This window comes from Rattus norvegicus, chromosome 3 (assembly GCF_036323735.1).
Source record: "Rattus norvegicus strain BN/NHsdMcwi chromosome 3, GRCr8, whole genome shotgun sequence".
NCBI lineage: Eukaryota > Metazoa > Chordata > Mammalia > Rodentia > Muridae > Rattus > Rattus norvegicus.
The window spans coordinates 82,596,992-82,613,469 of NC_086021.1; the positions used below are offsets into that span (position 1 = coordinate 82,596,992).

The window sequence follows — 16,478 nt, forward strand, 5'->3', positions numbered from 1 at the left end:
GGCTTCAGGGCTTAAATGCTAAAGCAACCATGCTTCTTGACTCCTTCCCCTATGGTCTTCTCTATGACTGGGAATCTACCATGACACCTGTCAACCATGAAGGCAGCAATCTATTCATGGTGCCCAACCCCTCACACTAGAAAAGTATATGCTACATCATGTGTTGCCAGGCAACTTATATTTGCATTAAGAAACATCAAGTGAGGTGAGGAGGGGCATATGTGAAAAGCCTTAACACTATTCTGGCTTAAACATCATACTTAACTAAATAATACATCTTCCACACTTCTGTTCTGCAGGGTTGTACTGCATTTTAACTAAGATACCCCTCAAAGTTTTGGGAGATGAGAAGTTCTACTTAGGATTTCTGAAAACAACTGCCCAAAATAAAAAAAAATGTTGTGATGATTCTACCTTAAGACACAGGGTAGAGAGTTTTGGTGCTTTGAATACGCTTGGCCCAGGGAGTGACCTGCTAGAGTAGGTGTGGCCTTGCTGAAGGAAGTGTGTCGCTGTAGGGGTTGGCTTTAAGACCCTTCTCCTAGCTACCTGGAAGACATCTCCTCCTGGCTGCCTTTGGATCAAGATGTAGAACATTAGGCTTTGCCAGGCCCATGTCTGCCTGTATGCTGCCATGCTTCCCGCCATGACAAAAATGGACTAAATCTCTAAAATTGTAAGCCACTCCAATTAAATGTTGCCCTTTATAAGAGTTGCCGTGGTCATGGTGTCTCTTCACAGCAATGAAAACCCTAAGACAGTAATAAACACAGGTTTGACATTATTAAAGGAAAGGCTGAAACCCCAGAGGATTATTCTTTGTAAGAGAAAGCATACGAAGTTCACCATGAAAGATAGTTGGTGCTATACATTGTGTTAAGGAATCAGATTCCGACTCTGTTCTTAGTAGAAGGGAAAATATCATGTGAGACAGTTTCACAACTCGAATTAGTGAGATATTGGTGACCACACCAATCTACATCTCGGGGAGGTCTTTAAGAATATGTACCTACAATACAACTTCAGGCCAACGACTAACTTAATGAGGTAGAAAACACAACTCATGTTTTTGTGGAGATATTGCTAAGGATTTCCCTTTAACCCTTAGAGAACAAAGATTGGATCTAGGAGAATGGAAAGTTATACGAGAGAAAGAGGATAGTAACAGACGACCTGAAACTAACTCAAAATCATACAGAAAGGTAAGGCCACCATCAGTGAAAAATACCTGAAGAACTGTGACAGACAGCATCATTATCAAGACTGGCTGGAAGTAGGCTCAAGAGGGCAGACTTAGGAGGGCAAAGCTTCAAAGGTATGTAGGTACCAACTTGGCCAGAGGATGTTAATGGCTGCTTAAATGTCATTTCTTACAAGCCCAAGAATGTATTTCAAGACATTTGCATCTGAGCTGAGGATTAGTCAAAGAGCACTGCCCTCTCCTTCATAAGGAGAGCCATTCAATAGACTGAAGGCCCAAACAGAACCCAAAAGGCAAGAAAGGTTGAACTGTCTGCCTCATGGCCTAGGTGAGAAGACCTTAGTCATCTACCCTTGCCCTGGAACTTAACACTGCTGTTCTCAGTTCTCAGGCTTTAGTTTCAGACCAGAAGACACAGACAGGCTCTCCGGAGTCTCTAGACAGCAAACAGCAGATCCTGGGGCAGTTCAGCTTCCAGGATTGTGTGATTCATTTCCTATGAGACAGTGAGAAAGAAAGAGTGAGTACATGCTCTCCCCTTCCCGTGGTTCTACGGTTCTACTTCTGCTTCCATTATTATGTGCTTCCGTGAGTGTGTGTGTGTGTGTGTGTGTATCAGAGAGAGGAGAGAGGGAGAGGGAGAGGGAGAGGGAGAGGGAGAGGGAGAGGGAGAGGGAGAGGGAGAGAGAGAGAGAGAGAGAGAGAGAGAGAGAGAGAGAGAGAGAGAGACTTTTCCAAAGGGAAGAAAGCCTTCACAAAAACCAACCTACTTACCTACACTGCCAGTGTGGGGTACCTTAATTCAGTCCACTGAAAAACCAGCCTCCACTAGCAGACAGCTTACGGAGTTAACCAGCCTGGGTCCATGGGATTCACGGAGACTGAGTTCCCAACCAGAGAGAGTAAGCGGGCGGACCCAGGCCCTCTACATGTATGTAGAGAGCATAAGCGGGTGGACCCAGGCCCTCTGCACGTATGTAGCGCTTGTACAGCTGAGTCTTCTTGTGGTTTTCCTAGAGCAGGGGCTGTCTCTGACTACACTGCTTGCCTTTAGATCCCTTTCCCCTAACTGGGCTGCCTTGTCTAGCCTCAGTGGAGGTCTTGCTGATGCCTCCTCTTCTCAGGGGAGAAGTGGAGGAGGGATGGATGGGAGAGGGGAAGGGGGAAGGACTGGGTGGTGAGGAGGGAGGGGAAGCTGCAATTGGGGTGTAAAGTAAATAAAAAACTTAGTCAATAAATAAAGAATATATCTGTGGGGAAAAAAAGAAATGAAACAGCCCTGCTTATGAATAAATAGTCAGAAGCTATCTCCATTTATATGAAGGCTTGGTATCTTCATTTATAGTAAAGTAGTATTGAAATAAAATGAGAACACGAAAGCTGCTGAAAGCTTACCAGGAGCAGAGTAAAGGCCTTAATAATCAGTCATGCCAGGCCTAATTATCTCTCTTTAAACAAGCATTCTGCGGCATGGAAAAACACTTCAGATCAGGGATTTTAAATCTAAAAGCAGTGGACAAAAGTAAAAAGAAACAAGGTGACTGGCTGCAGCGTGAAATACAATAAATCTACGTGGAAAGGTGGTGTTGGCGCTGAAGTCAGACTATGTTACTACGGTCAAATAAAAACTAATAAAAGGCAACCTGACTGCCACACACATGGCCCTGCTTACTAAACGGGTCATAAAACAAAACCAAAACTTACCATTCCATGAAAAGAACTGGGGGGATTGACAGGAAGGAGAGGAAAAATAAGAGAAACAAGAATGCATTATACACATGTATAAAATTGTCAGATAACACAATCAATAGAAAGAAAATATAAAAATGAAACAAACCATTTTAGTCTTTTAAATTCTTCCAGCAATGGGACTTCAGAAGCCAACACAATCATCTACACAGCTGTGACTAAGGCACCTGTGCTCTGAGCAGCACATTCGTACTCTCGGACGTGTACTTGTGTGCTCCTATATGTCTCTCTCTCTCCCTTCAGGACCACACTAAAAAGCTATTTTTATTTTATGTGTATGAATGTGTGATGGTTTGTATTTGCTCGGCCCAGGGAGGAGCACTATTAGAGGTGTCGCCCTGATGGAGTAGGTGTGTCGCTGAGGGTGTGGCTTTAGGACCCTCTCCTAGCTGCCTGGAAGCCAGGCTCTTCATAGCAGCCTCCAGATGAAGACGTAGCTCTCTCAACAACTCTGGAACCATGCCTGCCTGGGTGCTGCTATACTTCCGCTTTGATGATGATGGACTGAACCCCAGAGCCTGTAAGCCAGCCCCAATTAATGGTGTCTTTTATAAGAGTTTATAAGAGTTGCTTGGTCATGGTGTCTGTTCATAGCAGTAAAACCCTAAATAAGAATGTTTTCCCCAAATATATGCATGTGCACATATGAGAGCCTGTTGTGCTCAAACGGTGTCAGACCCTCTGGAACTGGAGTTCTGGAGGTTGTAAGATCTGTGTGGATCCTTGGATGCTAAAACCTGAACCCCAGTCCTCTGCATAGAGCAGAGTTCTTCATTCTGAACTCATCTCTCCCGTGCCTCGTCTTTCAACCTATACTGAAAATATCCGGGGTGGGGTGGGGCTGGAGGGACAGAGAGGCTAAGAGCATGTACTACTTCCAGAGTGGAGTTCTGTTCCCAGGTCTGGCAGCTCACAGCTGCCTGTAACTCCAGTCCAAGGGGATCCGAGTCCCCTCTTCTGGCCTCTGAGAGCACTGCAGCATGCGCGCGCGCACACACACACACACACACACACACACACACACACACATACACACACGCACACACGCACACACACACACACACACACACACACACACACACATACACACACGCACACACGCACACACGCACACACACATACACACACGTGCACACACACGTGCACACACACACGCACACACACACACGCGCGCACACACGCACACACATTTAAAACTAAATAGGCAGGCCCTGGGTTCGGTCCCCAGCTCCAAAAAAAAGAACCAAAAAAAAAAAAAAAAACTAAATAGGCATGCCATGGTGGTACATGCCTTTAATCCTAGTATCATACTTAGAGGCAGTTTGAGGCCAGCCCTGGCTACAGAGCAAGTCCCAGAAAAGATAGGGCTACACAGAGAAACCATCTCAAATAATTAAACAGATAGATAGATAGATAGATAGATAGATAGATAGATAGACAGACAGACAGACAGACAGACAGACATTAAAACCTGTCTTAAATTCTAAAGTGGCTTCATTTAAAAAAAAAAAGGAAATGTGCAAGATGCCTACAGAAAAGACAAAAGAAAAAACCACAATATCAAAATAGAAGTGGAAACACTATGGGCCTTCAGCCATGTTAGAATGCATGCATAAGATTTTGTTGCAACACTAGTCATGACTGGGAAATAGCCTATGTTCATACAGACACACAGAAGACTGGCTGAATTAAGAGTGAATAAATTACATGGTAGAGCCAGGCTGGGTGGCATCTGCCTTTATTCCTAAAACAGAGGAAGAAGCAGGCAGAACACTGTGAGGTTAAGGCCACCCTGGTCTACAAAATGAGTTCCAGACCAGTGAGAACCAAAGTGAGACCCTGTCCCAAAAAGATAAATAAGGACTATACAATGAATGGCATATAGGTCTAAAACACAACTCTTCATGTACAGGGAAATAATTCAGCTATCCAATAAGCACAGCACAGCACGGAAACCTAAGCACATTCAGTAAGTGAGAGCAAAGTGTGGGTCTCCGATTCTTGGGCTGTTCTCCCTCTGTCTGTCTTGTGCAACCTGATGTGACAGTTGCTTTATCCTGGTAAAATGTATTTTGTTATACTTTGTTATTATCCCTTAGAAGCCTGTTCTTTTCTAATGAGAGAAAGAAAGGGGTGGCTCTGGATGGAAGGGGGGGTGGGGAGGTGGGGAGGAACCAGGAGGAATAGAAATGGGGAAAACATAATCAGGATATATTGTGTGAGGACAGAATCTATTTTCAATAAAGGGGAAAAGTAAATAATGAAAAATATTTTACCTAAAAAAAACCCACATTGGTTGTATTTAAAAACAAAACAGAAAAAGGAAGATGATACCCATTTATCCGCCCAGTTTGTGCAAAGAGAAACAATATAAAAGAGCGAGCTCTAAGAAGGGAGGGTGGGCAGTGTAGGGGCCAGAGCTGGAGAGCTGTGGGTGGGAGGGTGGCTGACATTTCTGCATGCAGCTCTCTGCATCCGCCTTCTACAACTGTTCTAATGTCTCACATACTAAACACAGGAGGCTGCAGGGACGATAAGCTGACCAAGAGCAATCACTGCTTAGTAAAACAGGACCCTGAACAGTTCCCACAGCCATCTGTAACTCCAGCCCCAGGGTTTCCCACAGCTGCCTATGGTCTCTATAGGGACTGCACTCATGTGATGTGCAGACCTACATGCAGGCCAAGCACCTATCCATGGGAAACAAACTCCAGCTATCCAGTAAGCACTGTATGGTAGGGAAAACCGAAGTATGTTAGTAAACTAAAGGAGAGGTGGTAGACATCAACAAGGATGGGCAGGTGAGAACTGCTGAGATGGAAGTCCCACAGGAACAGCAGTCGCAGCTGGAATTTCAAATGGCTGATGTGACTACTCAGGGTGGGGACACCAAACCAAGTAACTCTTAAGCTCATTTTCCGTACATGTTCCCAGGCTGGAAGCTGAGAGCTACAGCTAACAGTGAGCTCGGATACATGGGTGCAGCTCTTTTAAACAACTCTGATTGCCTGCTGTGTCCTAGAGTTACACTAATAGAGAGTGTGGATAAGAGGAAGCAGGTACCTCACTGTCAAGGAGAGGAGCTGCAGAGATGGAATGGAGGAAGAGGAGACTCCAGGGTCCTCAGTGATGGGGAATAAGGAAAAACAAGCATAGTTTCTGACCCGGTCCTGTCCAGTAACAACGCTGAGGGTTACTTTCTGTTCCAATCTCCCCCAGCAACTGAGCACCAAGTGCTTGGTGAAATGTTACTCAGGGTTTCTGCACAGGTATTTTGGGAAACCAGTAACGATTAATTTGTACAGTAAGTGAGTTTGCTTTCCATAATGAGCAGGCCTCATGTAACCAGTGGAAATCCTGAACATTAATAGGCACAAAAAGAAAGTCTCTAAGCCTAGTTAGAGGCTCCTCTTCAGCCTTCAGACTTGCTCTACAAGGGCATCCCTGCCTGCCTGAGCACCATGGAAGTGCGTCGGCACAGGCTGAGAGCTAGCCCACACTCACCTTGGAGTTCTCAAGCCTCCACAAATACACAGATCCAAATAATCCCAGCCATGGATATAAACATAGACATACACATCTCCTAATGGTTCTGTTTCTCTGGAGAACCCTGACTAATATAAGGGTCTAAAAACAATTCTCTCTCAGTAACAATAATGCAAATCCCTACATCCTGATGTCTAAATAGCATTCCAAGTGAAAGGAAATAGACTCCTTGAAACACTAGCAGATTCCAAAGGTGGATAAGGCATTTATGGACGGCTGTGGCATGCCTGCCAGGATGTGAATGCTAAAAAAATGTATGAACCCTCGTCAAAAGGACACCGAACAAACCAGGTAAGGAGTATGGCTGTACGCTCACACCTCTAAGTAAAGATATGAGAACTGAGATATTCACAGACTTGAAATATCACCACACAATGCAGACATTAATTATGAAGGGACAGTCATCTGACAGTGGGGAGCCCTGGCAAGCATAGCAGACACACGTGATGGGCGCACATGAGTATGAACAGGCATTACAACAGCACAGGCCTCCTGATAAGACCTGGGAGGGAGTCTCCACTGCTGCAGGACTGCAGCCAAGGTGCACAGCCCAAAGCCCACGCTGATGAAGCATCCCACCCCAGCGCAACAGTGGGCTCTCTTCAGTTAGCTTGTGATATTCTCCCACAATGCCTGTGAAGCAAAGACTGAGAGGGTGTTCTGATTCAAAACAGAAGACAGCACGACCAAGACACACTGAACACAAAACAGTGCCAGAAATAGTTTTTCTCTCACCCAAAAAAATCATGATAAACAGCAAAATCTGAACAAAATCCTTTCTGTTATCTGAATAATTCCCACATGTTTTACTGTATTATAATTGTATAAGAAAATGCTCATTTGCATTTTTTGGAATGGTGCATACCAAAATATTTTGGAGTAAAGAAATACAATATATACAAATCACTTTCAAACGGCTCAGGGGAAATACCACTTCTTTATGCTTAAGAAGAGTATACGTGGTGTTGGGTATGGTGGCACGTGCCTATGACCCCATCACTCAGGAGGTAGTAGCCATGGCCACATAACAAGATCCTGTTTCAAGACACTAAGGCCCGGGGTCTGGGAGGTGGCTCAGCCAATAAAGACTTGTCCTGTCAGCGTGAGTTCAGATTTCCACAGGGCCAAGTTAAAGAAGTGAAGTGACAAATGACAGGTGCCTCCCGGTCCCCAGTCCAAGTTCTGTTTGAGTCCTGCAGTTTTGTCTCAGATATAGTCTCCACCATTAGGACACATTCAAGGTCCAAATCTTGGTATGGCAGGCTTGATCCTACAATATCACCAGGCAATTTTTCAATCATTAAGAAAATAAAGAAAAAGTCAGGGTCAGGGCGCACACCTGTACTCCCAGCACTGAGGAAGACAGGTGGAAGCCTAGGCCTGCTCTCCATCCAGTTTCACTCAATCAATGAGCGAGCTCCAGGCTTCATGAAAGAACCTACCTCACAATAAGGTGGGGTGTGATTCAGAACACATACATACATACATACATACATACATACATACATACATACACACACACACACACACACACACATACATACACACACACAAAACATATACATACATGCACACACACACAAACAGACACACACAGGCACACACAGAGACAGGCACACACAGACACGCACACTCAGACACACACACTCAGACACACATACATACACTCAGACACAGACACACACACTGAGACACAGACACATACACACAAACACACACATGCACACACACGTAGACACACACACAGACACACATAGGCACACACAGACACACACAGGCACACACACAGAGACACACATAGGCACACAGACACACACACACACACAGGCACACACAGACACACATAGGCACACACAGACACACACACACAGAGACACACAGGCACACACACAGACAGACACACACACACAGACACACACAGGCACACACAGAGACAGGCACACACAGAGACACACACACACACAGGCACACACAGAGACAGGCACGCACAGACACACACAGACACACACAGGCACACACAGAGACAGGCACACACAGAGACACACACACACACAGACACACACACACACACACACACACAGACACACAGGCACACACAGAGACAGGCACACACAGACACACACACTCAGACACACACACATACACTCAGACACAGACACACACACTCAGACACAGACACATACACACAAACACACACATGCACACACACATAAGACACACACAGACACACACACAGGCACACACAGACACACAGAGACACACATAGGCACACACAGACACACACAGACACACAGAGACACACAGGCACACACAGAGACAGACAGACAGACAGACAGACACACACACACACACACACACACACACACACACACTCTGAAACCTAGGCATGGAACAGTGAACTAAACAGACAGCTGTCAAAAGAAGAAATACTAATGGCCAATAAATAATTTTAAAGTGTTCTCCATCCTTAGTAATTAGGGAAATGCAAATTATCCCTTCTGAGATTCTCGCTCTTGTCAGAATTGTTTCCACAAAGAATAAAACGACAATAAATGGTGCTGAGGACGCAGCACAGAGGAACCTTAGCTGGTGGGAGTGTGTGAGCTATGCTGGCCACCATGGAAATCAGTCTGGAGGTTTCTACAGAACTAAAGATAGAATTACCAAAGGGTCCCACGATAACTCCTGGGCACACTCAAAGGACTCTGCACCTTCCACAGAGACGCCTGCACATCCATGCTCAGTGCTGTTCTATACACCACAGCAAGGAAACTGAATCGGCTGAGATGTCCATCCACATGATTAGTGAGGATGTGACAGAGACACACAATGGAATCTTATGTGGCTATAATGAAAGCGGAAATCTGCAGAAACATGGGTGGAACTGGTAATGCATTATAGGAGGCGAGCCATGCTGCATTTTCTTCCTCACATACAAACCCCTAGCTTCTAGTGTATGTACAAGTGCGTGTGTGTAAGTGGGTATGTGTGTGCATAAGTGGGTATGTGTGTGCATAAGTGGGTGGGTATGTATAAGTGTGTGTATGTATAAGTGTGTGTGTGTGTGTGTATAAGTGGGTATATGTGTGTATAAATGGGTGTTAAGTGTGAAGAGAGGTCAGGAGACTTTGCAATGGTTCCATGAGAGTTCAGAAAGGGATTTTAAGGGAGAGTTGTGGGGGAAAGGAACAGAGCAGAAGTGGCACAAAAGTAGAAAGAATTCTGGGGACTGAAGGTACAAGTGGAGAATGGAAATAGGGCAATGCAGGGAGGAGAGAAGAGGGAGATGATTTACCAAAAGGAAGCATACATGAAAATGGTATAAGGAAAGAAATCTGTTACACTTTGTATGCTAACTGAAAACTAAAATGGGAAAAAGAAAGACAAGATCAGGAGATACAGTTCAGTAGTAGAGCACTGGCCCAGTATGCACAGCCCCGGGTTGAGTCCCAGCACAGAAAAGTTAAATGCAGGAGCTGATATTAGGACACCGTAAGGTGAAGACTATATGAAAATTCTTTGGATTCCTTATTCCAAGATGAAGAAAATTTCAGTAAAACTGCAGTACGCAAGCGTTTTTCCAAATCATTCAATGGCACACATGTACATTCACACACATCATAAAACCTAACAGCAAAGTCCATGCTATTGTCTCCCCGTGCCCTGTGTCACAGAGCCTGTGTCTTCTCCCGTCCCCAGAACAAACACTGCCTGCTGACTGAATAGCCTCTGGTGGGCTTCCTGGTTGCAGACTCTCCTCACACCTGCAAGACAGAGCTGTCCCGTACTACAGTAACCTCCCCTGGACTGTCACAGGCATTCCTGCAGAACTGTGACCCTACCCTTGCAGCTGTATCCTCTCACCAGCAACACCTCTGTGATTATGCCCTGGGCTCTGCCACCATCTGGCTGCCACACTTTCTTTTGTGTGGCTTGGTTGGTCTGAGGATCCCCTACCTGGTTTTAAAGCCTTCCTTAGCTTCGCCTTGGCTGCACAGCATTCCTGACACAGTGAACACGTGCTTTCCACTAAGGTGAGCTCTCTCAGAGAACAGCTCACAGTACAGTCACTGGTTGACTTACTCAGAATATAAAAAGTCTCAAACAGTGTTAATATGAATAATAGTGTGTACACACGCACACAGCTGAGAGCACACAGTAAAGAATAAAGACGTGAAGAAGTCCCCATCTTTTGCTGAAAAATGAAGAAAGCTAAGAAAACCTTTTAAAAATTCTAAGTTGAATACACATCTTCCCAAGGGAAACAGCATGTGCTTTTCCTAAGGAACGTAAGACAGAACAAGTCCCTACACTTAATTTTTTAGCCGATGCAAATGTTCTATTTTAATCTCTATAGTTTTATAGTAAAGGACACTGTCTTTGGGCTTCTGTTACTGTGAAAGCTCTCTGGTCAGACTCCATCACTGAGGAAGGTCAGGGAAGGGACTCAAAGCAGGAACCTGGAGGCAGGAGCTAATGCAGAAGCCATAGAGGGGTGCTTCTCACTGGCTTGCTCATCATGGCTTGCTCAGCCTGCTTTATCATAGAACCCAGGACCACTACCCAGGGATGGCATCGCCCACAATTCGCTTGGCCCTCCCATATCAACCACTAATTAAGAAAACGCCCTATAGGTTTTCCATGGGACGATCTGGTAGAAGTATTTCTCAAGAGGTTCCCTCTTCCCGAATGATTTCAGTTTATGTCAAGCTGACATGAAACTAGCTGGTACAGACATTGTTGTTCACAGGCTTTTAAATCATGAACTGAGATGGAAATTAATACTGTAAGTAAAATAATTTAAGAACCGAATACAGCGCTACTTTCTATTTAAGGATAATAACCATCTTTTTGTCCAAGTGGTTTAGAAGATGTGACTCCTGACTTTAAATTCAATTCTATTAAAAACCCAATCAGTCCTGAATCTTGCTGTCTTGGTTCTAAAACTAAATCCATTATGCATAATCTTGTATCAGAAAAGAAGTTAAAGGAAACATTATCAATTTTAGCTGCCCTTCTTTCCACTGCATATAATACAGGGGGAAATGGAATTATTTCAGTCTTAAAGCAGACATTCTTAAGTTATTAGTGACACAGTGATCCAAGTTAAAGCTTCTCTGGAAAAAAATCCTACAACACATAAATGTGGAAAACCCTGAGCACAGAGGTGGCTCCACCCTGGAAGGTTTGTCTCCCGACATGTCGAAGGCTCGCTGATGACCACTTTGTCCTGCTTCTTCTGTGGCTTACAGCACTCACCTTTGACCACCTCGGCCTTCCTGTATGTTCCTATCAGAGCTGACATGGACATTAGCATCCACTCCATGTCTTTGCTCCAGCAGGACATTCCACTTATCACTGTGTTGCCCACCCTCCCCCCACCATCCTGAGCATTTACCACATACAAGGACACAGTATGCATACGACAAATACCTGAGGTAATCTGAAGAGGTTTTCTTTGCCAGGTTCATACATATGGGGGAAGAAAGAGGGTGCATGGCCCAGTGCACATGTAGAGGTCAAAGGACAACTTGTGGGAATCAGCCCTCCTCCCACTGTGTAGGCCTCATGAATGCAACCTGAGTGGAAGGGCTTACCAGATGTAAGTCTCCCACTCCCTAGAAAAGCAGTTTAATGTTTAGTTATCCTAAGACTTGACTTTGTTTTCTGTAGAAATCATGAAAGTCTTTCTATTCCAGAACAGGTGTGGAATTAGACTCCACATGCCCAACACAGCAACCGGCCTACTTCCAGGATCATGAAACCTCAGACCCTCCCTCAGAGTTAAGGCACAGAGGCTGCCCAGCCTCCACGAACCAAGACAGTCTTGAATCCTTACTCCCTCCCACCACAATGGAGATCCGATCATGGCACAGAAATCTTGAAACGATATTGTAAATAGTATGTAATTATATACACTCACATACAGAAAAGGTTTAGATGCCATAAACACACACGTTAAAGAGAACCCAGCATCTACTGCATTTAGAACACCAAAAGCTGACCGAGACTTTAACGGTGACCCAGTGATGTCTCCTGTCAGTCCACAAGCCTCCTACAGAGCATCAGCTCCTTGGTAGCAAGCCCCTCAGCCAAGGTTTCTGTAAGAAAATGGAGACCTAATGTTTGACGAATGACTAATTAGAGAGATAAGGTGGTATCATTTTATAATCCTGCCTGTGTCTTATAGAGGTCATACACAAAGCTCTAAGCTAAACACGCATGCCCAAAATAAAGAACTGGAACACTAAACTCCTTCCTCCGAGGAAAGGCACTGTCCCAGAAGTTAATTGAATTCTTATCTGTCCTCCTATTTTTATCTCCATGTTCTCTATCAACTGGCCTCTTTTCTCTCTCCTCTTTCTTCCTCTGACTTGCTCCTCTTTTCTTAGGCTGAACTGCTTTTACAAGTAGAAACCAAAGCCACCTGCATACAGTTGTGTCACAGGATCCTACAGTGTGTCACACTCAGTGTCCATTACCGATGTCTAACTGTCAATCCCTTGACTGTAACTCTTAGTAGATATACATGTTATTGTTTGGGCCAAAAGAAATTTTAAGTCAAATGAAGATTGCCTTGGAGTTGGACACGGTGCTACACATCTATGAGAGACAGGATAAGGCCTCTGAGCCACAGAGTGAGGTAGAGGTTAGTCTAAGCCACATGAAAAATTGTCTTAAAAAAAGAGGACTATGAATTTCAATGACACAAGATGAGTACTCTGTAATGCAAGCAATCAGAAGGATGAGGGAGGAGGAACTCAAATAGGGACTATCCTGGGCTAACAGCAAGCCCCAGTACAACACTGGCTAGAGGGTGAGCCCTGTCTCAAAATTAACAGCAAACAAAAAGATAGTTGACTTTGTTTAAATAATATATATGAAGAATGTTTTTCTCTTTACTGATTCTACAAGTCCCTTTTTAAAAACTCAAAAGAATTAAAAAATCTTTGAAAAATTAATATAGAATTTTATCATTTTTGAGTTGCCTAAAAACATTACAATGGTTTAACATTGGTTGGCAACCCAGTGGAATTTAGAATCACTATGGAAACAAGTCCCTAGGCATGTCTGTAAGGGAATATTTAGAACAGGTTAAATGGAAAGGGATATCCCACCCTCCACGTGGGCAGTGCCATTCCCTGGGCTTGGGCCCTGGACTACATGCAAAGGGCACATGAGCAGGGTAGCAGCACTCCACACTCTGCTTTCTGACTGAGAACAGCCTGGCCTTAGCCGCCATGACAGCTGAAACCTGGAGCTGTAAGCCAAAACCAGAAACCCTGCTCTCCCTGTTTGTGACAGCTATTTTGTCAAAGGAACAAGAGAATTCATTAATATCAATCTCTATTTTCATAAACTATGGAAATAGTTTTCTCTTTGCAAGACAAATACGGTTTCACATAATGCTTCCTACAACAAGGTTAAGTAAGTCATTTGCAGGCTGAGAGTCCTGATTTCTTTTCCTGTTCTGTAATAAAAATACACTTACTGAAGCAACTTCACAGAGTTTTCTTAGCTCACAGTTCAAGGTATGACAGCATGACAGAGAAGTCAAGGGGGCAAGAGCTGGCAGCAGCTGGTCACACTGCATTCTCATCTGCAAACAGCAGGGATCACTCACCCTGGGGCCACCCACAGGGGCAGTGCTTCCCTCTCAATTTATGAAATCAGGACAATCATCCCTTGTAGACCTGCTCAGAAGCCTGTCTCCCAGGTAACTCTAGATGTTACCAGTTTGACAACACTAACCATTACAACCCACGACAGAATTTTCAAAACAAACTGTTGAGGCAAAAACTTTAAAAGACAAGATTTAAGGCTGCAGATGGAGGCATAACAAGACAGGAGTTCTGAGCAGCAGAAACCACTCATGAACACCATGAGGTGTTCACTCATGCTTCAGCCAGACTCCACCTTAGAGATACTGGGAGAGTTTTCAACTGCTACCAAAGCCAAGGATCCCTTTACATGGACTGAACTGGAATCCAGGGACTTGGGCCCGGGCACAGGAATTAATCCAAGGCTCCATGATGTGTTCAAAATTATTGGCCAAGTCTAAGAACCAATTGATACATTAAAATACTAAGGCATTGATTGAGGCTAGTACTTAGTACTGTTATTCCTTGTCCTGGGTACAACTGATAGCACAAGAGATTTACCTAACACAAGCATAAGGAGTTAGTGGAAGGGCCAGACACCAGTCTGGTGGGGACCATGAGACCCAGGAAGCAGCGTAACGTGAGTTCTGTGGGGCTCCCGTTCCAGCACTGCATCTCGGATCAGCTGTGAAAGGCTCTCCACCCAAAACACCAACAGTGCGGCTCTCCAACAGCCAAAGCCTCTCACCACACACAAGGAAGGCTACAGAAAGCCAAGAGTTTCATTTCCCCACATCGCATATCCCTGCCCCTACACAGAGGTGGAGCACACATGAAGACCACTGTAGAATTCAGTCAACGTCTGTAACGCAGCCTAGGTGCTAGGCATTGTGGTGCATGGCTTTTATCAGTAATGCAGGTCTGAGGAAAAGACATCACCTGACCCAGGAATTAGACTACATCCTGGCAACACTGTGAGAACCTGGTCTCCAACCAACCAACCAACCAACGACAAACTTCCAACAATGGGTTTTGAGCATGGCTAAAACAAATAAAGAAACAAAGTTTCACCAAAGAAACAAAAGCTACAAGAAACTGAAAGGGAAGCTAGGCACAATGGCCCATAGCGCCTAAATCCAAGAATTTAGGAGGCTGGGGCAGAAGGATCAGAAGCTTGAGGCCAACCGGGATACACAGCAAGTTAAATAGACTATATAGTAATGTCTCAGAAAAGAGTGAAACAATCATTAAAGCAAGAGAAGCTAATGAAATAACAACAACAGTACTGAAAAGTAACAGCTGAAAAGCGAGGCTGGTTCCTCACTCAGGGTTGTAATACTGGGACAGGTGAGACGTCTCAGTGAGGAACTACATAGAATTCTGACAGGAGGAAATCAGACTGGTCCCAGAAGTGAGGGAAAGGGGAGGAGGGGAGTAAAATTGTACTAGGAGAAATCAAGATCTGGCAAGGGATACACATGCTCAGGTTCAAGAAGTTAAGGGAAACCTAGAGGACAGAACCCAAGACATCTGCCTCAAGTCACAGCATAATTAATCTTCTGAAAACCCAGGACAAAGAATACATTCAAAGGAAAACGGGATCTTACCCAGTGTTCTGGAAAACAATTCAAATGACAGCAGGCCTCTCCTCAGACAGCACAGTAGGCAGAAGGAGGCAGCACAATATTTTTCAAATGCTGAAGAAAAAAAAAAAGGTTGTCAACCCAAAAATCTACACTCAACAAAAGTACGCTGAGCTCAAGGAAAAAACATAAGTGATCAGGAGGTGAAGGGAAGCTGAGAAATATGTCAGCAGTGGACACAGTTTTAAAGAATGGATCAAAGAGACTGGTGTTAACCAAAAAGGGGGCCAACCACACCTCATGAGGAAACGTGATACACAGATGCACCGGTGAATAGCTTTCCTTGTCCTTGTGTTTGACAGTTAAAACAACATGGTTTTATGTATAGAAAACATTTTAAAGCATTGGAGGGGGCAGGGGTTCAGCAAAATCTTTAGGAGGCAGGACTTAGCTGGTGGAAGTAGGTCACCAGGAGTTTGAAAATCACAGCCCAGCCTTCAGTTCCTGCCACTTAGTCTCCTGGCACAGCAAAGGCGGAAAGAGGTCAGTAATAGTGTACACAAGAAGTTTCATGCTCTGATGCTGAAAACCAATAGGACCTAGAACTGCCTCAGAGACAAGTGTCTGGGTGCGCATATTGGAAGTGTTCTCAATTGGTTTTACTGGGGTGGAAAATACACCCCTATATTTGGGCATCACAGTTCTGAGGGCTGAGGTCCTGGCGGGAATGAAAGGGCATGAGCCGAGCACCAGCCTTCAGCCCTCTGCTTCCCACTGCACAACGGATACATCAGGTAT

The 16,478-nt window shown here is 44.6% G+C and overlaps 1 protein-coding gene across 7 annotated transcripts in view; it reads right to left on the reverse strand.

The window, feature by feature from the left end:
• The window catches only part of Sestd1 (SEC14 and spectrin domain containing 1), a 97,165-nt gene that overhangs the window by 66,196 nt on the left and 14,491 nt on the right, over nt 1-16,478 (reverse strand). For 3 of the 7 annotated variants that reach the window (XM_008761892.4, XM_063283279.1, XM_006234402.5), the window contains exon 2: nt 15,705-15,794. The exons of 3 other annotated variants lie outside the window; for them this stretch is intronic. The gene's annotated coding sequence lies outside the window, so the exon portion shown is untranslated. Of the gene's footprint in view, nt 1-9,160; nt 9,222-15,704; nt 15,795-16,478 lie in introns of those variants that run through there. One more of the 7 variants, NM_001134514.2, reaches the window with a different exon arrangement.